The sequence below is a fragment of the Anser brachyrhynchus genome, assembly GCF_964034855.1.
Source record: "Anser brachyrhynchus genome assembly, chromosome: 2".
NCBI lineage: Eukaryota > Metazoa > Chordata > Aves > Anseriformes > Anatidae > Anser > Anser brachyrhynchus.
This window is the reverse complement of record NC_137695.1, coordinates 26,222,628-26,245,500: the sequence shown is the minus strand read 5'-3', so window position 1 is coordinate 26,245,500 and position 22,873 is coordinate 26,222,628. Positions and strand designations below refer to the sequence as shown.

Here is a 22,873-nt window from a genome sequence, read left to right as displayed (position 1 = left end):
AAAGCTTTTATTTGTTTTTTTTTTTTTTTTTTATATTACTTTGTTTATTTATTTTAACAAACTAACCAAGAAATCTGTCCTGTTCTGGGTGGCTGTGACATGGGCTAACAGTAGTAACTTCTTCAGAGGCTGCAGGTCAGAAATGAGACAACTACACCAAATGTCAGCTGGAGACCTGGTTATTACAGGAAGATGTGAAGTTTTTTTTCTTCACACAGACTATAATACGGTTTTCCTTCCCCTGAGCAGTTCTTTCGCTTTTGCTGGACTTAGATCTTAAAAGGCTGTGACCCAGCAAGGGTACTGTGTGAAAAGGGAAATTTCAAGAAGAAATAACTGTTTGAAGTTCACCCACTTTACACTTAGATTTAGAGCCTAAGGGTCCCATAAAAAATGGGATCGGGAAAAAGCTATGAAATACAAAGGAGCTGTAATACCACAAAGAAACATAAATTAAGTCTCCATATCTGTTCTAAATTGAATCCATATGGTGACAAAGCTTGTTCACAATAGTAAAAAAAAAAAAAACAACAAAACAAAACAACAAAAAAAACCTTTAATATGACAAGAAGGGGAATTCTCAACTGCTGAATAAAGCATCCTGTTTATCAGCTGTCATCAGAGCCTCCTGAACAAAACACTAAGAAAACATTTTTGCTTGAGACTCAAAATCAGGAAGGATGTTTAAAAGCTACATTAGTGTGCCATTGGTATCAATGAAGAATGAGAAATGTATATTTATTATTTTTTTCTCTTTCTCCTCCCCAGTCACTCTGTCCACAATCACAATGTACACCTCTAAAATTCAGGTCCCTCTGAAGCGAAGGCTAGTACAGTGTCTGCCCAGGTTCTTGTTCAGCTGGTGTTGACAAACGAATGCCTTCCATAAACTGCTGGCAAAGCAGTAAGAGAAAGAATATGAAACTCTTGTCAGATGCTGCATTTCCAAATCAGCTGGATGTTTCAGTATTTCACTAAGACTAATTTGCCTGCATAGCATCATCCTCAGAAAAGCCTGAGGACATTCTTTGAGACTCAGCTCTGCAACATGCTGGGGGGTTTAAAAGTTAATTTCTAAAAATGCTGTCATACAGCATGCATCACGTGCCCTTGGTCCTCAGCCAGGATTTGTCAAAGTCTGAAGCAGGCAGAGCAGCACCACCACAGGTGTGTTCACCAGATTTACACAATAGACACGAGATCTGTCATCCTGATCACTTTTTAACTGTTGGAGATCATATCAGAGTTTTAAAAACAGCTTCCCTAAAGAGTTTTCTGGTTGGTTATGTAGTGTCTGCTGAAAAGAACTGTGAGCACATCATCTTTCATATGTTGCTGATTTTTCTGGAATGTCCATTTTCTGTTTGCAGCAAATGTATGTCTACATGTTGTGCTGAAACGTGAGGAGTACCCTAAATGAGCTTCAGTATTTCAAGTGTTGCTGTCAGTTTAGCAGTGTGTGTTATCTAAATATTGAGTGCAGAGCAGGCACCCCTATGCTGTTATGCCACACAGGTAATGCATAAGTACTAACAAAGCTATGTGAAACCTCAAATCATTTTATCTACAAAATATAGGCATTGCTTATATTTGTTTCTCTTTAGGGGTGACGAGGACCCACAGCTAACACTGTGCACTAAATAGAGGCAGGTAGTTATTTTTGTCATTCAGAATAATAACTATGTTACTTGCTGCAGTTCGGTAGAAGCCAAACTGGCTGCACACTCACTGCACTGTAATGAGAGTTGGCTGAAACAATGAAAGCTAAATAAGGTAGGAATACTAATCAATAATGTAAATGGGAACTGCGTTCAGCTATTTTGAAAGTAAAATTAATCAGAACTGTGAAAATTTTGGCGAAATTCTTCGTAACCAAATCTTTGATTATAAAAACAGAGTTCACTGACATTTACCTTAGGAAGGTTTCTCAGTTCTAAGATAAAGCTTGTAGTATGAGCCAGATACACACACCTAAAAATAGGCAGAATGAGGCATACTCTGGTTGGAAGAAGTGATTTGAATAGGGAACTATTCCACATGAACACACTGACCACTGGTGAGATGGACAGGCTTGCTCCAGTTCTTGCAATTTCTGAAAGATTTCGCTTGAAATCTAAGGAGAGGAGGGTCTGGTTTTATGCTTTAAATCTTTACGTGTTTCATTAAAAGGAATTACTTATTCAGACGATATGTATGAAATTTGATATTATATATTTTTTAAAATTCTCTGAGGTTTTTCTGCCATCAGAGGCTCAGAAATGTGCATGATTGTGTTGTACCATCAGAAAGTGCTTTCAGGATCACAGGTTCATTTCAGGAGATCAGATCAATACTGTTACATCCATCTTGTCTCTTGTCCTTATGCAAGTACGTGTCAAAAGGAAGCAAAGCATTTTTAATACCGGTTTTGATGTTATTTATACTGAAGTCTTTGCTGTTTGTCCTTGTACAGAAAGATGGGTATTACTCTTCTGTCCCTGTAGGGCAACCATAGCAGAGCTCCCAAATCCAAGCGCGTCACTCGCTGCTGGATAACCAGCCAGTCCCACTGATGTCTGCCAGCCAGTCCCCTCTGCTGTGCGGACAGCAGGCCTGGAACTATACGGCCTGCAGTCCCCAACAGAAAGGGCAAGGCATACATGGAAATGATATTTATTTTCAACTCAGACCTGAACATACACCATCTCCAAGAGCAACCTGTGATGCAGAAAGAAAAAGAATTAATTTTTTTCACTCAATATATCACACAAAATTGATTTCAAGGGAGCACTAAATCCTAGCTCCACGAGAGATACATACCAATATCGACTAACGTATAGCCATATATCTGTAAAAACCTAGCATTTATCTAGTCACTCAGCAAGGAACTCCTCCTATCACAGGAGGCTGTTACCCTTGGCAGCTCTGAGGACTGTATCAGCACTTCTGTAATAACATTTGCATTCGTTATGGAAGAAATGAACCGTTTATTCTCGAAAAGGAGAAATATGCTTTGGTACGTCCAGTGAAAATTGAAGTTACATAATCTGTTACAATGCAGAAGTGAGACTGCCTCCAGGCACCAGTGAAACATGACCGGTAAATATACAACAAACATGCTGATAAGGCTATCTGTCATGGTCATGTGTGCAGCAACTGAAGAAAGAATACAGATGGTATTCACTTCTGTTTTATTTTACTGTAGCCAGGTAAAAGAAATACACTTAATATTCTGTAACGTTTTACATAAACAGATGAATATTTCGCTTATGAATATTAGACTTATTATGTCAAATATATTTGCCAATTACAGTGAAATGGCCAGAAATATAATTCATAGAAATACATATTTATTTCAAGTTATTATTCAAAGCATTCAGATTCCCATCCATAATACAACTTTAATATTTCCTGAATATCTGAGGTTTTAGTATCCTCCTCAAAGTTTACTGAACTCAAGGAGATAGTTGTGATCTCCAGAAAAGATCTGTAGTGGATATAAAAGGTTACTGATGTTCATAAAACTACATACAGAACAAGGAAGAAAAATCTAATGCAGCAACTCTTTTTTTTTTTTTTCCCTTTTTTTTTTGGGGGGGGGGGGGGAAGAATTTTAGCTGGCACTAAAGTTACCCTGTAATATTTTTTCTTCTTGTTGTTGAAAGGAAAAAAAAAATTGTTTTTATCAAAGAATAAAGACTTTATGTGGAAAAGTAGATACCAGTTTTGACTATATTTTATAATTAGAGTACTCATCTTTGCATAACTAAATCAAGAGATTACAAGAAACTGAGTGGTGAGACAATCCCTCACCCCTCAATTTTAGGAAGATGGAGAAAATTATTGCTAGGGACACTGATTTGGCTTAGTGATACAATTAATTCACGTTTAAAGGAAAAATGGAAATAATATCATAGCAGGATGAAAGGATTTTATAATGTCTGGCTATCAGTTTTGATATCTGAGCAAAATACAACCCATAGAAAATAAGAGCTTGAAGAAATACTTAAAAACTTCAAACATTAACAATTTTTAATAACTGATTTCGTTTAGAAATCTTGTGTATTTGATAGTGACAAAGGTACACTGATATTGCCTTGCACTAATACTGTCTGGAGGTATCTCACCAGGAGAAATGACTGCTGGGCTGCTTTGATGTCTCTCTACACAGGTACATCTTCATTGTTTTGTCTCACCTCCTGCAACATGTTTTGGTTTGTTTCCTTCTGCCAATCTGAAGACCTCAGATTAAGCTGAGGAGAAATGGAGAGCTGGGAACAGAAACAGAATTATGCGTAACAGGAATTCCCTACTGAGAACTCAGGGCATAGCGTGCAGCCCTGCTACTTGCCTCACAGACAGCTTGTTAGATATAAAAGTGATAAAACTCATTTGAAGGATGGCTGTAGTCAACCATGCACATATATAACACAGTACAAAGAGCAACTGAAAACAAGCCAAAACCTGTGTTTGTAGGTAGGACCTTGACATGACATTTTAATAAATGAATTGTCTATGTATAAAAATAGACTTTCTTCAGGAATTTTAACTAAGAACCAAGGAAGCGTATCACTCTTCTCAATGTATTAAGTGAAGGGTCTAATTATTAGTTATGGACATTATATGAAACCCTTTTTGGTTCTTTTCACAATGACTGACAATCCATATTTCTCCCAACTTGTAATGGGTTTCTGAATTGTATATGCAGGCAATTTAAGCCACTGGGTGGCTCTTGAACCCCACCCACGTATTTCTAACATATGCTAACATAACATATGCTTCACTGTTTACTTTGTCTTACAATTCAAATCTTTGCAGTAAGTCTGCACACAGTTTCCCTGCCCAGCAAGCACTGACACATGCAATTTAAATTCTTAAAATATGTTCTGCTTTTGATTACAGCATACTTTAAACCCACTGTTATTGATAACCCAGCAACTGTATTCTTTAAAGATGAGGGGTTGGGTTACTAATTTGACAGTCAAGTATGGCACATCTTTCTCTTAGTTTATCCCTAAAAAGTCTCTTGAAACAATTTTTTAAACATCTGGCATCTGCACATCCTCTAATTTTTTTGACATAAGGTAACCAGAATGGCATTGTCTTCCCATCCTTACTTAATCCTTACAAGGATTTTCTTCTTCAAGCAACAATATTTAGCCCCACGGTAATCAAAACTATTATTTCTTCTATAATCCATATACATTCTTATGCTGCACTCATATCAGTATTTAAGAACTGTGGCACTTGAGGTCCTGCAGTACTTAAATCAGCCTGTATCAAATATTTGCCTTTTCATTATCTCCTCAAAGGGACAAGCATTCATTTTTCTTTTTTCTTCTCTGTTAATTATTCACATTTTCTTATTTTGATAGAGAAGGGAATGAGAAGTCTGTAGTGGTCCCAAGATGTCTGGGAACAACATTCAATCTTAAACCAGATCAATTCTGTTAGACATTTTTCCAGAAGATATGCTAGTATAGTGAGTTAATCCTGATTAAGTTCTACAGGTGAGGTTATACAGAAAATTGTAATGTTCTGCTGTGATCTTATAATATAACAAACTTTCAAAGTGACATACCAAGATTGCTGAACATATTTAACCCATCATGTATCTCACCATGTTATATTCCAAGTTTTCTTCACTGTCTCAACAAATGCTGAACACAATGAATATTTAAAACCAGTAAAAACTGTCCTCCTAAAAAAAAAAGTAGATGCAGTAGAAGTCCTTACCAGAAGAAGGTAATGACAAAGGAGTCATAAAAATACATTTTAAAAGGCACCACAGTAAAATAAAGCTGAATTAAATAATAATCAAAGCATGTCAAAGCTGCCTGACATGTCTCATGGGGAAAGAGAATGGCTCAGAGCTTAAACATTTCAGTCAAGAGCACAGAAGTACACTTCTAGAATGCCTTTGACTGTTGTCAGAGCCTTCATCCTTGGTCCAATGAGCCTCCTGACATCTGGTTGATATGCTCAGACTATGACCTGGGTACATGTCTCAGAAAGATGGCACTGCACTTTTTGTGTGTAGCTCATCAGCCTCACAGAAAATATCAGGGAATACAAACCAACCTGTCTTTATCCCTTATCACTCCTGTCCCAGCAGAGTGGGCTATTTTCTCATACGCTGTCCTCAAGAAACACAGCGATGGTCCTAGAATCACAGAATATCCTGAGTTGAAAGGGACCCACAAGAATCATGGAGTCCAACTCCTGGCTCCACACAGGACCACCCAAAAAACAAATGATATGTCTGAGAGCATTGTTCCTGGGGAACCTGTTTCAGTGCCTGGCCACCCTCTTGGTGAAGAACCTTTTCCTAACATCCAGCCTGACCCTACCCTGTCCCAGCTCCATGCTATTCCCTTGGGTCCTGTCACTGTCCCCAGAGAGCAGAGCTCAGCGCCTGCCCCTCCGCTCCCCTCGTGAGGGAGCTGCAGGCCGCCATGAGGCCTTCCCTCAGCCTGCTCTGCTCTGGTCTGAACAAACCCAGGGACCTCAGCTGCTCCTCATACATCTTGCCCTTCAGACCCTTCACCACCCTTGTAGCCCTCCTTTGGACACTCTCTAATAGTTATGTCTTTCATAGAATCATAAGGGTTGGAAAAGACTTCCAAGATCATCTGGTCCAACCATTACCCTACTACCAACGTCACCTGCTACACAATGTCCCTAAGTACCATGTCCAACCTTTCCTTGAACACCCCCAGGGACAGTGATGCCACCACCTCCCTGGGTAACCTGTTCCAATGCCTGACTGCTCTTTCTGAGAAGAAATGTCTCCTCATTTCCAAGCCAAACCTCCCCTGGTGCAACTGGAGGTCATTCCCTCTGGTCCTATCAGTAGTCACCTGTGAGAAGAGGCCGACCCCCAGCTCCTCACACCTTCCTTTCAGGCAGTTGCAGAGAGCAATAAGGTCTCCCCTGGGCCTCCTCTTCTCCAGACTAAACAACCCCAGTTCCCTCAGCTGCCCCTCACAGGACTTGTGCTCCAGGCCCGTCACCAGCTTCGTAGCCCTTCTCTGGACATGCTCCAGGGCCTCGATGTCCTTCTTGTAGTGAGGGGCCCAAAGCTGAACACAGTACTCAAGGTGTGGCCTCACCAGAGCAGAGTACAGGGGGACGATCACCTCCCTGGTCCTGCTGGTTACCAAAACTGCACACAGTACTCAAGGTGAGGCCGCACCAACACAGAGCAGATCAGGACAATCACTTCCCTTGACCAGCTCATAATGCTATGCTTGATGTATCCCAGGATATGCTTGGCTCTTTCGGCTGCCAGGGCACTCATATTCAATTTGTTTTCAACCAAAACCCCCAGATCACTTACCATAGATGCCCTCCATAGTCTTCTAGGACTTCTCATCAGACGGAGACAAGAGGATCAGCTATTTTAATGACTTATTAATTAAAGCTTTAACATAGACATGAGGACAGGTCTACCTGTTCTTGGTAACAAAATGAGGTTGAGAGTCATCTGTCTATACGCGAATGACCTGAATAGCCAACAGATATCAGGAAGCAGAGTGCAACCTCCTCACTTGAGTGGAAGGCTCAACTTCTCCCGTTTCACAGCAGAAGCCAGAAGAATGGTGTTGTAACATATCTCAGTTATGCCTGGCTCTCCCCCGATTATAAATTGAGTTTAAAAAAACTAGCTCAGTGTTCAAGCACTATATCTGAAGTTAAGCAGACAAATACAACTGCTATTTTCAGAGCTCAAGGAGCCTGATAATAGATCCTATGCTTAAGATCATACTGTTTGTTCAATCCCATATGCCTTTCCCTTCTCTTTAATTGTGTGCAGTTAGCATGATTTATTGAAAGGAGCTCGTCAGCTCTACCTGAGTTCTCATACCATGTTGTAAACTAACTTTCTGGGAGGCACCCAAACCACTCTGGTTACATTTCATGATAAAAAAATCAAACAAAATACAGGGTGGAAATTATGTCCTTAGCAGTTCAAACAGCAGGAAAGAAAAACAAACAAACAAAAAACAAAACAAAACAACAAAAACAACCAACAAAACAAACAAACAAAAAAAATGAATGGATCTAGTAGCTCAGATGTGTTAAAAACAGAATAGACAAGGAGGTACTTTTAGTGTAAGAAAGCATGAGTTTACAATTCTGCACATTGTAGAATTATGCTACACATATAGAAGAAATTATTAAAGATTCTACAACTTGATAAGGTAATATCTTCCAAACATCTAAGCTGAATATACTGATATCCAAAAAATTCCCTCCTGAACACTTGTCAGTGAATAAACTGCAATTTACTTTGTTATATTAAGTGTCTCTTCGCATAAGCTTCCATTTAAGATGACTGAGAATGTCATTCTAGCAATTTACTACTCATTCCTCTTACATATATTGCTATTTAACAGCCAATCATCTTTTTTTTAAGTTCATTTCACCTTTAACTTATCAGTCTAATCCTAATATATTACTGTAGCAATGCTGCAGTCATTACTGCAAAGTATATTTTAATAAGAAAACCTGTTCACTGAACATTCATTGTTAAAGGTAATTAGGTTACTTCTTGGATCAGTGGACACAAGACTGCATGATGATATACTTCACCAGATTTTTAAAATGATTTATACTATTAAGCATGCTTTGCACTTCTGATTCCTTTTGTTCACTGCTCCTAATTTCCACTGCAACTTCTTGAGCAGTTTTCAGAGTTTTGTGGAAACTTGAAAAAAAAAAAGTATGTTCTATATCCCTCGTGGTGGAGGACTTTTAATGTTCTGTGCCAGATAATGCCCAGAGGGGAAAGTTCTGCCAGTGTTTTCTTTTCCATACCTGGTTTATGTAGAATTGTGTTATGATTTCTTTTACAGTACAAACATTATGAAGAGGTTAAGAATTCCTTTGTTCATTCCAAGCTCACTCCATGCACCATACCATGATCCAGTTAATTTAACTGCTTAAAATTCAGCATATATTTAAGAATGATTGCTACATTCGGATGAGTTTTACTATTATCTCTATCATTCTGTATAGTAATTCCCACATTTGTAAAATATATATATATATTTATTTTTGGTGAATCTTTTCTCAGATGCAAGGCTGGAGAAGTGTTCTTATGATGGCATAAAAGCCTTTAAAGAAAATATCATGAGAAAGAGGATTCAGTCACAAATATTTTGTTTCCTAAGCTACAAAAAAATATAAAAAAATAAAAATATGTTGCCTGTTTTAAAGGTTGTTTGGGCATCTGCTCCTTACAGAAGTAGCATTAAAAATATATTTCCAAATATTGACTTCAGCTCAGCCATATACAGTACAATATACTCATGAGTCTACCTTATTATTTCAGCAGCAAATTATGCTTCCATAGCTAGTGTTAAAAGCATCAATTCTCAAAGTCATAATTCTTTATTATTCTGCATTTATTTAGAATTGATATCTATAAATAGAACTTATTGCTCTGGTTCCCTACAATTATTGGAGCTCCTCCCAGACACCTGCAAATAGTCAGCTATAGCTTTGGCTTGCTCTCAGTCTTACATAAAAATACGATGATTAGTATTTTTAAACTTAAGTGAGATTCCAATGTTGAAAAACATGAATATAGAGCATAGTTAATGCACGTCCAGGCTCAGTGGTTTTCAAATGCATGAACGTTCCTTGCTTCTAGTAGAAATTCATGGGTTTACAAGTTGCAATTAGTATTAATGTTATCAGTTACAGCAGAGTAGCACAATACATTCTGAGGTCAAAAAGAAAAAAGAATATGTTAGAGTTGACGTAAGGTCATGAGTGACTATTGAGGCCAAAGAAAGCTAAGATTATACAGTGTCTCTTTGGAGAAGATTCTTTATACTTGAGCACATTATGATTCCATACTCTTGGACTCTCAAGTTAAAAAAAGTTGTTTTTTTAGTCACCTATTAGCAAATTAAAAATCCCCTGTCCTACCGCAAATCCCAGTGGGAAAGAGTAAGTCATTTGTTAGTCCGTAGACAATTCAGTTCAAGAATCATTACTGACAAATCTTATCCATTTACTAAAAGAAGATTTCTAAGCACATCATAGAAGGGAGGTGGCCTTTTAAAAAAGAAAGTGCCATGGATTGTGTTCTCATCACAACAGAAAGTAATATCAGCTGATAGTTTTTGTTGCTGGCTATATCTCGTTTCCCACGAGATTTTGGAAAAGTTAAAGACATCGGTGATGCTTCCATCCCTCTGTATATGAGAGGAGAGGAGGAGGGTAGACTGGAATGGTCAAATCCACAGCAATGGTAGTAGACACAGTAATTTATTGGTAATGGTAGAACTCCACTTATGCTGAAGAGTGGAAAGAAAAGTGATAAATTGGACATTTCTAGAAAGTATTGCTTGGAAACTAACACTTACAGCACAAATGTGGAAATGAGAACACCTACATGCTCCGTGGAGGTGCTTACTACCATGCACGCCTCCCAAAGAATTTTCAAATAATAAGTGCTTCAATTAAATTAAACACCTGAATGCTGTAGAGAAAGACAGACAGGAAGAAACAGTGAATTGGTAGGCAAAACAGGAAAACCAGCAACCAGGCCAAAATATTAGCTGTATGGAGGGAAAGAAACATTTCTCCATTTTAACTTGTGTTGGGTTCCTGTTGCCAGGTTAGGGGGTCATGCAGTACTATGGAGAGATGGGGAACAAAACAACAGATATAATGCACATTTTAAACCAGGTTCTTCCAGACCAACCTTAAAACATAGGACCTCAGAATAGCCCTCTCTATTGATTTTGATTCTTTGGCTGCAGGCTTATGTAGCCTCTGGGGAAACACAGAGATTGCATTAAATATAATTAAATGAAACATAGCAGAGAAAGTACTGCAGCAAGGTCCTGATCCAGAACTATGATAAACTAATTAAGGTTGGAAACAATATTCATAATCTGATTATTACATTTTAAATTTGAAAGGGAAGACTGCATCATGGGGAAGGGAATGTAGCACCAATGCTGGATGCAGTCAGGTTCAAGGCAAACCCACCATATAGTCACATTACATCCAAACCTACCACCTGAGAGGCCATGGGATGTGCTGAATTGTCTTTGTTAACTCCATACGTAACATCCATATTTTCAATAAAAACACAAGGCAATATTTGACACAGTAGGCCAAGATCCAAGGGTTAGCTTTTGCAGGCAGCCTGAACACATTTAGATTAGGTATATGGAAGAAATTCTTTACTGTGAGGGTGTTGAGGCAGTAGAACAGGTTCCCCAGAGAAGCTGTGGATGCCCCATCCCTGGAAGTGTTCAAGGCCAGGCTGGATGGGGCTTTGAGCAGCCTGGTGTAGTGGAAGGTGTCCCTGCCCATGGTAGGAGGCTTGGAACTGGGTGATCTTTAAGGACCCTTCAAACCAAAACTATTCTGTGGTTCAATGATTTACAACCATGTTTTGTTTCAGTGTTGGAGGGGTGCTGTTGTTTGGGGATGGAGCATTCAATTCCCTGTGAGACCTGTCCAGTGGGTTCCACTCTTTGTCTGGCTGATTAGACTGGCATATGGTCTTAATTAACTACAAATTCATATTTTGCAAGCATACTCCAGAAGTTGGTCTGAAAACATGGATTTTCTAAGCAAAGTAAAAGACAATCTAATTAATTTTGCATGACCTGGTTCAAGGCTGAATCAGGTCCAGCTATTTATTCATTTTGAGTCACAGTCTCCTGTGTCAGTTACAATAAGAAATTGCTTTCTCTTACTCAGACTGACAATAGCAGGCAAAACTCTTCCAACACTCAACTGCCTGCAAGATTAGAGAAAGCCAGGATGATGGTGAGGTGTTTACTGTCTTGCTGGAGAACCAAAAGCAAAACTTCCATTCTAAGCTGTGCCCCAGCTGGTAAAAAAAAATAAAAAAAATTGAGCAGTGGGTAATTGCTGAGCACAACATTGCATCACATTTAACAGGAATTGTAGTCTTGCTCAGGTTTCACCACAGCACATTGGCATTTAATAAGAATTAGATAACAAATAGCTATTGTAGCAGCTAATATTCCAATTTTCATTGCAGAAAGATTTTTCTATGTTATTTGCCTAGTTTAACAAAGCTCTGATATTAAACAGATGATTAGAACTTAAAGCATCCTCTGCCAGCTACTGGAAAAGTCAAAACTTTACTATATAAAGACTAGACTAACACAGCTTGTGGTTCTATTAACAGAAAGGAAAAATCAGACACCACCTTCATTTTTCACTAGGAAGTAAATTGTTCTGTTCAGTTAAACTTTAAATAAATGCTGATGTCACAAGTCACACTTTGCAAAGGTCTAAGTGGGAGGTTTTGCTTGCAGTCAAGGTTATCAGTATCGGATTTTCAATTCAAATAAAAATGAGTACTCGATTTCATTTTTCTGGAGGAGAAAATACAAAAAAAAAATCAGAAAACCAGCACAACTATTTCTTGTTTATTTCATCACATAGCACAATTTTAGATGTTGAGGAAAACAAATAATCTAAATCAGGTGTAGGCAAATTTCTGAATTCAATTGTGTTCAAGTTACAATTTTATCAGTAGCAGATGTACCCCTGGCCAAAGTCAGCAGCTGTACAGGCACAATATTATGATCAGACAAATTCATACACATTATCTGCTCCTAATAGGCAATAGTAGGCCCAGCCACAAACAAATGCACAGGACTGATTTACTTGAAATATGGATGGGTGAAAGCTACTCTTCCAGCAGGGCAAAGCCAATAGCAAGAGGTATGTGGAGTAGTTTAGGTCATATTTTAGTCCCTTTCACCAGTTGTTACTTGTTTGTTTGGCATGTTTCAATTCAACCCAAACCCAGGCAAATAAAGCAGGAGTCTAATATTCAAGGTAATATTTCACTATTATTATAACAAACTTATTTTAAGGCAGTTTTATAGTTCAAGAAAAAATTCCAAATACTGAGTTTTTTGAAAGGCGTTGATGTAATATATCAAAAGTTTTTTTGTTTTCCATCAAAACAGTGGCAACAGCAGATAGTTTTAAGGTTATCTCTGCATACATAAAACCCATTTTTTCCCCTATGTGGTAAGCAATATCAACTTTTTATTGCGCTGCTTACTGGTAGAAGTCAGGAAAATGAAATATCCAAATCAAGCACAGGAATACTTCATTTCACTGACACACACACAAAAAACACACACACACACACAAGAAAGAAACACACACAAAGAAAGTGCTAATCTTTGGTATTTTAGTAGTATTAATATGGTGCATTAAAGCTAAGTATTTGAAAGAGAGAGAGGGATTTTAGTTTTCTATTAATTACTTTGTCTCAGGTATCCATCAATTTGCAAGCGAATAATTCAGACTGCAAACCCAAGGTTTCCAGTGTGCCTAGGTCACACTGGATGCAAAGCGGGCTGTTGAGCAGCAGGCAACAGCTTCCCTGGCTCCTTCTTCTACCTCCATATGTTTAAGTATATGGAAGAAATGTTCACATTCCAGCTGTGCACTGATTCTAGGCTTGCTCTAATGATTTAGGATTTGATCTTCAGTTGTTATAAACAAATGTTTTCCAGTGGAAGGTGACTTTCACTTGACAGCAATGAAACATTAACATAAAAGTTAAAAAAAAAATATATCAATAGAATTTTTTGTGCTATTAACTTCATTTTAGGCAGAATAGATTTCACTGGCAATACAGACAACACCGAGGAAACATGTTTAAAGTAAGTCACAGTAAAAATCAAGTGCAGTGTCTAAAATAAAGATAAGTTCAACTCACATATTTTTCTCCATTAAATCCATGTTATTCCATCTTCCTAGTTTGTTAGCTTTACAACCAAGAAATTCTTGGCATTGTAGAAAGGCCAGCATTTTTGTACTCCCTAGTGTTGCACAGAATCTGGCTGGGTACAGCAGAAGCAATATAGTTCAAAATAACACACTCATGCTTCCTAAGATTGAATTGTTTGGTACCTCTGTGGGAGCATAAGCATTAATTTCTCTGAATTTATTGTAAGCTGTCAGAAGTAGTATCTCAAGCACAAAAAAACACCTTTCACATAGCCTTAGTCCTTACGCAAATAACTGCTACTAAGATAATATGGTAGTTTTATTATCATTGCAAATGGACAAAAATTGCATTTCAGATTTCCGAGTATTTTTAGAATCATTTGGAAAATCAGGCAAAAGAAGAATCTGTCCCATGGAAGGCAGTTATCTTCAAGTTATTCTGCTTCAGAGCAAAAAGGAGATCCTTTTAGAATGCTCCTCCTCTCCCCCATACAAAGTGGCATCAAGCATTGCTCCACTTTAGTAGCCCAAAACAAACTTAGCCTAGATAGGGCAGAAATTGGGTCATTTACCTAGGAAATGTAAAAAGAACTCAAGTCACCAAGGCTCTTCAGATACAGAATTAAACCTGGATTTCCTATGTCATTGTGAACACCATGCTCTGGGTTGCTGTATAGGAAGTAGTTTCTCACTCAAGCCACATGGTAGCATCTTACATAAATGGAAAAGAACTCCAGTTTAACTGTTACTACACTCATTTTGAAACATGAGGTTAAGATATACCTACTTAAAATATAGCTGGCAATTACTTTTGCAGATATTACATAATTAATCACTCAATGTAGCAGTTCTTTCAGATAAATACTCCTAAAAACATTCCTGAAAATACAAATATATAACTGTTCCGATTAAGCATGTACAACATGCATACCACCATGAGGTTTCTCTGGATGGCTAAAATGATAGAAGTTGCCAAGTATTCTTTATTCTGAGGCTGTTCACTCTGCTGCTGGTACTGTGAAACGTCTGTGCAGATAAAACATTGCAAAAGAACCAGGTGAATGGACCTCGGTTACATTTCTCTTCAAATGGATGCTGGAAGGAAATAGTTCCTGTGGTGGGAGCAGCCTTACCCTCCTTGGAGAAGCATGTCTTGAAATACTCTAAGGGACTAGAGAGCCAGCCTCCAAGATTTCATTGTACTAATTAGTTTATCTTCACTTCCACCTTTCTTCAAACGATCCAGTGGGAAGAAGAAGCCAGAGCAATTTCATACAGCTAAGGCCATTTTTTTATACTTCATTGCATTGCAACACAGCTTGATGCACTAGCAACAAGCCACAGTCATCATTCAAGTTAAAGAGAATTTCTCTGTGAGAATGAAGAATCCCTTTTACACAGACTCATTTCCTTTAGTTCAGCTTCTACGGAAAAACTGAGGTGAGTGTGGAAACATTAATATGCCAGTATGAATTCTACCTAAAAGATCTCACATACATGCTTTCTGATAATGTCTTCCTAGAGATTATGCTGAACCACAGGAAGTATTGCGATAACATAGTGATACGTGACCAGAAGACACACTTGATTCAGAGTTTTCTCACAAAGTTTACAAGACTAGTGGCCTGCATTTTATTTTCTGCAAGAGATACGCTGTGTGGACTACCAGTTTTCAGAGAAATTGAATTAATTTGTATTATAATGCTAGAACTCTTCAAGCAAAATATATGTTGAAGTTTTCATTACCCAGAAACAACAGGCTCCAGCAGGCTGGTGAAGGGTATTTAATAAAGTATGCCTGGGAGGGTAATGCAGTTCTGAGTGCAGACAAGAGGTCCTTACAGACAGACCAGACTCCTCAGTGCTTTGTAGAACCTGTTCCTGTGATTCTTCCTTCTCCATTTTTGTCAATGCCTAATAACACTAGAAATTAACCTCTTTTAAAAACTACTACAGAAAGTATTAAAAATGGAAACTTCACTATCTGATTCATAAAACGCTATTGAAAAATCTAGTCTTTAAAGAATAGGCAAATCCAGTCAAATGGGCTAAAGCTGCAGAGGGGCACGCAGCACCCAAAGAAATAAGCTGAATTAACTTTCTCCCATGAGCTGAGAGAAGATGAAGAAAAAGGCCCTAGGCAGAGATTATACAAATGTCTTCCTACACAAGAAGCACTTAGGCATACAAGATGCATGATTTGCTAAATAAGAACAAGACATTACCCTCTATACTTAACTTCCACTCTACTCTGGTATGGCCTCACCTTGATCACTGTGTGCAATTTTGGACACCACAGTATAAGAAGGACATAAAACTATTAGAGAATGTCCAAAGGAGGGCTACAAAGATGTTGAAGGGGCTGGAAGGCAAGACATATGAGGAGCAGCTGAGGTCCTTGGATTTGTTCAGCCCAGAGCAGAGCAGGCTGAGGGGAGGCCTAATGGCGGCCTGCAGCTCCCTCACGAGGGGAGCGGAGGGGCAGGCGCTGAGCTCTGCTCTCTGGGGATAGCGACAGGACCTGCTTCATTGCTTCAAGTTTTCTTTATTTCACAGCTGCTAGAATCAACTTGAGAGTAATCTTTGGGAAAGTACAGTTCATATGAGATAGCTGTTGAAAACACAATCAACCCAACACTTCTGATCAAGGAATACATGTATTAAAAAATAGTAAGCAGAAATGGGAAAAAAAAAATCCTTCATCTAAATTTTGAGCAATGCACCTTTAGAAAGCTAGAAGATCCAGATGACTTGCAACTATCCATGCTTCAGAACTGAAGGGGAAGCATAGGAAAAAAACATGTTACATGACAACCCATGATGACAAGCAAAGAAGTCATTTTCCCAAGTAGGGAGTTATGTCCCCTGGAGGTAATAAGGAGTAGACAAGAACAGATGAAGCTCTAGCTCTAACATGGACCTATTGGAAGACCTGAATTAGGATTTATTGTTTGTTTCTTGATCTGTCCAATTTATATTCAGAAAGACACTATCTTTTGTGTCTGAAAAGCATGCCTTCAGACAAAATAGTGCTGTTATTTCCCCACTGCTTTGAGCTGGTAGGGCATCTGAAAGAAGGTCTGCGTGTTACTGAGCAGTCATTTCTGGCCCAGCACAAGTTTTCAGTAAGACGTACTGTTATGCAAGCTGGTTAAAAGATAATAGCTAGTATGAAAAAAGACAGCTTTAACTTAGATCCATTTGTCTGCTCGGTTCATTGCACAGTCAACATGAAGGTACATATTAGCACTAAAAAGAACAACAAGCTGAGAGCAGTCATGACTGCTTTGAAACAACAAGAGGGCAGAAACAGTAATGATAGCTTAAGTCATAAAGCTATGCTGAGAAGGCCATTTCATTTAAATAAAGGTAGACTGGACAAATTTAGAGAAGTAGATGGATGTTTAACAGAGATGCAGATGAACTATAGAGATTGGACACCAAATTTAAACAAGATTAGACTGGAAATAACGCATGACAAACAGTATCAAAAACACATGAAAATAACTTACAGACAAGAGGATTCTCCATTACTTACAGATATTAAATGCAAATGGGTTCACTTTCTCAGAGATGGGATCAAGTTCAAAAAAAGTCATAGACTTAACACATACATTGCTGAAGCATGTTCCAGAAACAACACCAGCCCAGGTCACCAGACCAGTCCCTGGCAGGGGAGCTAAGGGAGAGCTTTGCTTGTGAGGAGACATCAGCGCTCACCCTGAAAGGGTTGCGCATCCTACAATTACGTATAGCTTCCAGAACCTCACAGCGGAAAATCCTCCTTTCCCTCAAAGATAAAGATGTTCCTCTTCAGATTGGTTCTAGTGCAAGGAAAACATTCCTTTATACTGAGCAGGCTGTATATGCATCAGTATGCCACTGAAATTGATAACTAAAGATATTATTTATCTGATTCTGGCTGGACTGAATTGTAAATTACAAAGATAACCATCTTAATAGTAAAAGTCTTCATGGTGAGACTTTTCCATTTCCACAGATCCCAAAATATTATGAAAATTAACACCTTGCAGTAGGAAGTCTTACATTATTTTCACTTCACTACTTGTGAGAAGAAATTACAACAGAAGAAACAAAGTCTTTTGCATTTACAGTTAAAAGAAATACTAGTAAAGACTGACTGTGGAGACACAAAAAGTTGTCTTAATATGAGCACAGTAGGTTCATATATACCATTATTCCGTAAAATAAATAAATCATTCCAGTTATCAACTCCGCATGACAATACTGTCCGACACTGATGCACACATCAGCTTTGTAACTACAAAAATATGTTGAGGATGCTAAAACACAGTTAGTTCTCAGCAAAATAGACAAGTCTGCTGATCTAAATGCATTCTGACTTCAAGTAGTATGATTTGAGCATTAGCATATGTATATCATATCTTGATTTAAAAATAACATCTTTGTTGTTACTTCTATAGTAAAAAGACACATGGTCCTTCATACATGGAACATACTCTAACATGTTTAGAGATCTTTAAAAAATACCAATTTATTTCTAATTTTAAGTATTATTTTTCTAATGGAAAATGTATCCATCAAAGCTGATATATTTTGCAGAAAATCTTTGATTCCAGTAACATAAATTGAAGAAAAGTTTTTGAGATCGGATACATGAATTTTGACATTTCCAAAACCAAAAATTGAGCTCTTTTCCAAATAGTTATTTGATTATAAGTAATACTATAATTACAGCTATGTCAAAACAAGCTAGAAAGGTCAAGTGTTACAACATGTACATAACAGTTGTTTGAGCCCAACCCATTCTTTTCCTGTTTCTCTATTCTGCAAAGCCCTAAGCAACTCTGTTCCCCAAATGAAAAAGGCAATCATAAAGTTGTCCCTCTTCATGATCAAGTCTTTTCTGCTTTTTTGAACATCGCTATGGGAATATTTACCCTATGCAGATCTGTATTCAAGGACTTCTTATGAACAGGTCAGTGGTTCTTCTCCCCTAGAACATCCCTTCCTCAAACCTGGCTTCCAGTCAACATAAGATTTGCCACACGTCGGGCTTCTGCTAGCCCTGTTACCTTTGACTTGGTTCCTTTTGCATAACCAAATTAACCTGCTCATTATAATTGCTCCCTGCTTGAACAAGAGAGTGGAAGCTCTTGGTGCTGAGTCAGAATCTATGCATTTGCTATCTCACAGCTGACTGTCAGGGTAAGCACAGAGGAGAAGTTGAAGATGAGGAGAAAGGTCAAAGAAAAATCTCAGTCTACCAGGAACAGCAAACCACAGTGTTGTAAGACCATGTTTATTGCTGTGTCTCAGCTAGCGACAGAGGAAATCACTTTCCTCTTGAGTACTCCAGAATAATTCATCAGCTTCTTGCTTTGCTAATGGGTTTATCGATATTACATAAAGCTGAGTCAGCCTTGGTCCCACTGCTGATCTTGAGGATGAGTCATGCTTTTTTTTTTTTTTTTTTTAAAATCAGCAACAAAATTTTCTCTTACTAACTTTTCCTCAACACATGAAGACATTAACAACTCCCCTACTGGGCCCCAAACCACAGGGGATTCACAAGTAGTGTTGATCAGAGCAAAGGAAATTTGTTCTCTTCAACTTGTTTGCTGAAGAGTTTGAACACAGAACACCTCTGCATACTTGAAATTTAATGCTGTGTATATTTCTAAGATATCTTATTTTTTATTAATATTTACTCAAGAAAATTAAAGGAAGGCTCTGACCTAAGTAGTTAAAAAAAAAAAACACAAACATTTAGCAAGACTTTAGGAATAAAGACAGGTAACAGAATACTCCAAGTTAAGCCATATTAGCAAACTCTCAATTGAACTACTTCACCTTTACTGTCTTTGCTGAGATCTCTTGTTTAAATCAAATAATGCTCAAGAAATTTGGAAAAACATTTGTTTTGAGAGTTCCTCAACTTTCTGTCTTTAATACGGACAATTCACTTTATCTGATAAATAATTGTATTTATGTATTTATGTATTTATGTATTTATGTGTACTTAGTATTTCTGGGTTCAATTCTATTTTTCCCTATATCATTTTAAATGGGTCTGAACAAGTAATTCAAGCATTACGTACCTTCACTTACCGTATCCACAGAACACATACTAGATAATGCCAGTACTATTCCACTAACACACTACTCAGGCATGCAATAAACGTTCATCATGTTATAAAGTCATAAACCAACCCCGCACATCAGGGAACAATATAACTTTGTGAGTACTAAAAATGTGGGTACAGATTTTGTATCTTTGGTTACAGTGGTCTCTAAAGCCAAAACTGAGAGGAAATTGTAGTCAGCTGAATATAGTCCAGAACATATTATGAAATTTGGCAGCAACTCATTGGACCCATATTGTTTTCTACTAGTATTAATGGAAGCCGTACATCCAGGAAGAAAAAAAAAGAAAAAAAAAAGTCTGTATTCAGCTTCCCCCCCCAGCCCTGAAAATCCCCACCTAAAAACAGCTGTATCAGTGCTAGACACTAAGAAAAACTCTGCAGACTAACCACTTAACTTTGCATACATCCCTGTTGCAAAAGAAACACGATCACAGTATAGTCATCAGATAATCACAGCATAGCTACCTATGATACATCACTATTCAGAACTGTTGAGGAAACCCAACCAGAAGTTTGGCAATATAGCAAACTCCATACTTCCAGCATTACACAAAATGACTTATTACCAGTGCTTCTTCAAGCCTTGCACTTTTCCCCTGCAGAGATCCTATTCCAAGCAAACAAGGAACCATGTGGCTCTTTACATCTGTTTAATTTATTTGCTGCTAGCTCATAATGACTTGCTAATAGCCTCCATCTTGGAAGTGATTAGCACAATGATTAGAAAGTAAATAAACTCAGTAATAATAAACATGGACTATAATAAAGGAAAAGCACTGGCTACTTTATAGGTTCATAAAACACATACTCACCCACCCCACTCCAAGCTCCCAACAGCTAGAATATAGAATCATAGAATCATAGAATATCCCGAGTTGGAAGGGACCCATAAGGATCATCGAGTCCAACTCCTGGCACCACACAGGTCTACCCAAAATTTTAGACCATGTGACTAAGTGCACAGTCCAAACACTTCTTAAATTCAGACAGGCTCAGTGCAGTGACTACTTCCCTGGGGAGCCTGTTCCAGTGTGCGACCACCCTCTCAGTGAAGAACCTCTTCCTGATGTCTAGCCTAAACCTCCCCTGCCTCAGCTTGACACCATTCCCGCGGGTCCTATCACTGGTGACTAAAGAGAATAGATCGGCGCCTGCCCCTCCACTCCCGCTCACGAGGAAGCTGTAGACCGCCATGAGGTCTCCCCTCAGCCTCCTCTTTTCCAGGCTCAACAGGCCCAGTGACCTCAGCCGCTCCTCATACGTCTTCCCCTCTAAGCCATTCACCATCTTTGTAGCCCAGTATCTTACTGACTTGAAGAAAGAGGCTTTAATCTATCCTGGTTTGTTTACTAATGAAGGAGTGTGAAAGAGACACATGTCCTTGTCTCTGAAGAGGAGGTGAAAGAACAGCTAGTGCAAGGAACAGAAAAATCAGTTGCACCAGACTAATATGTGGTTGTATCTGAGCTTGGAGACTGCAACCCTCTTCAAACTTCCAGATCTAGAGGAACACTTTGGCTGCAGCCTAAAAGCCGTGTGTACATAAACTCCCCCAAGCCAGCCAATGTGCTTCCCATGACCTGCCAGGAAACAGCAATGTAGGCATGTAACCAAATTAAAGCCCAAACCTTCAGCCCAGTCCTTGACCTGAATAGTGAGTGAGGATCCGGGTCCTGGCATTTATACGTGATGGTTTACACGCAGCCAAAGTAAATAGTGTAGTCAGAGGTCACAGGGCTAGATTTTGAAAAGTCCTACATAAAGAAGAGATCTCAGAAAAGCAAATTTAAATAACATTCATGTCAAGAAAAGTAATTCTGATTGCTTTATTTATTCTTTATCTGTCGTGACTAGACAGATGAAAATCTATGATAGCAATTTTGCCTTTAAGGTCATTTTCTTTTTTCTTTTATTTCTTTTATTTTATTTATTTATTTATTTATTTATGTATGTATTTATGTATGTATTCATTTATCTTAACAGGCTCTGTACTAATTTTCCTCACAGAATGACTAACAGAAATATGACCCTTGTGCACCTTTTGTAGTTAACTCATTAGGTCAACTCTAAACACTAACCCCTTGTCAGCTTATTTCTATTGGTGATAAGGAGCAATTGACCTGGTCCCCAGATCTGGTCTCCAGATCTTGTCTCCAGGAAAAAGTCTGGATGAAGGCAGTGTGACTTAGCACACAACACGGGGAATATTTTGGAGCAACTTTAAAAGTCAGGTCACCAGAGACCACGTAATTCCTAAACAAAGCATCTTGTGGGGACCGAGTTCTATGGTGCACAGCATCTCCTAAGCCACAGTTGGGATCTCAAGCTGTCATCTCAGCTTGACTGGCTCCTAAAGCTTGAAGTATGCAGAAAAAATTCAACAATGCGCTCCACCCTTTTTCGCCCTAATGTCCAATCTGTGGTGGTTTGCAAAGGATTTTTTGCCCTGGCAGGAATACATTAAAGTAGTTTTGTGGCAATGCAATGTATTTTGGGAGGTTGTCTTGCCCTTGTATACATCTGCAACCTCCTCCCTTCATTGAGAGGAGACTTTATGAAGTTTGAAGCTACAAATCTCTTATGCAGAATATGAGCCCCACAAAGTAAAGGTAGCTGTTCATCTTGGAGGGGATACATTTGAATACAAAACTCATCTTTAGGACCGATGCAAGACATTAAGCTCTTTATGCTAATAGGAACATGAGTTTTTCCACCTGGAACACGATTCAAAAGAACAGTCAACCATTTCTTTAGCTTTGAAGATGCTGAAATGGACCCTGGCTTAAAAAGAACCAGTTCGCAGTCTGTCTCTAAAAACAGTAGCTTAGGGCTAAAATCTGAGTTTCCTTTCTGTTACATGAAGGTCCGAAGAGACTCATCCTTCCTTCTCAGTTGAGTTCGGTGCTGCCTAGTCTTAAGATTTTCAGTACTCAGTAGTGGACCTCAGACCCTCATATTTTGAGAGGGATTGCACTCCCCTTAAGTAATACAGGAATCCCGATTTT

The 22,873-nt window shown here is 38.4% G+C and overlaps 1 long non-coding RNA gene across 1 annotated transcript; it reads right to left on the bottom strand.

The window, feature by feature from the left end:
- Nucleotides 1-1,673: 1,673 nt before the first annotated feature.
- On the bottom strand, nt 1,674-21,135 carry LOC308188802. The gene is made up of 3 exons (XR_013945778.1): nt 20,435-21,135; nt 4,107-4,250; nt 1,674-2,697 (listed from the first exon to the last, which is right to left on the bottom strand). It is a non-coding gene; the product is annotated as an uncharacterized lncRNA (long non-coding RNA).
- Nucleotides 21,136-22,873: the final 1,738 nt, after the last annotated feature.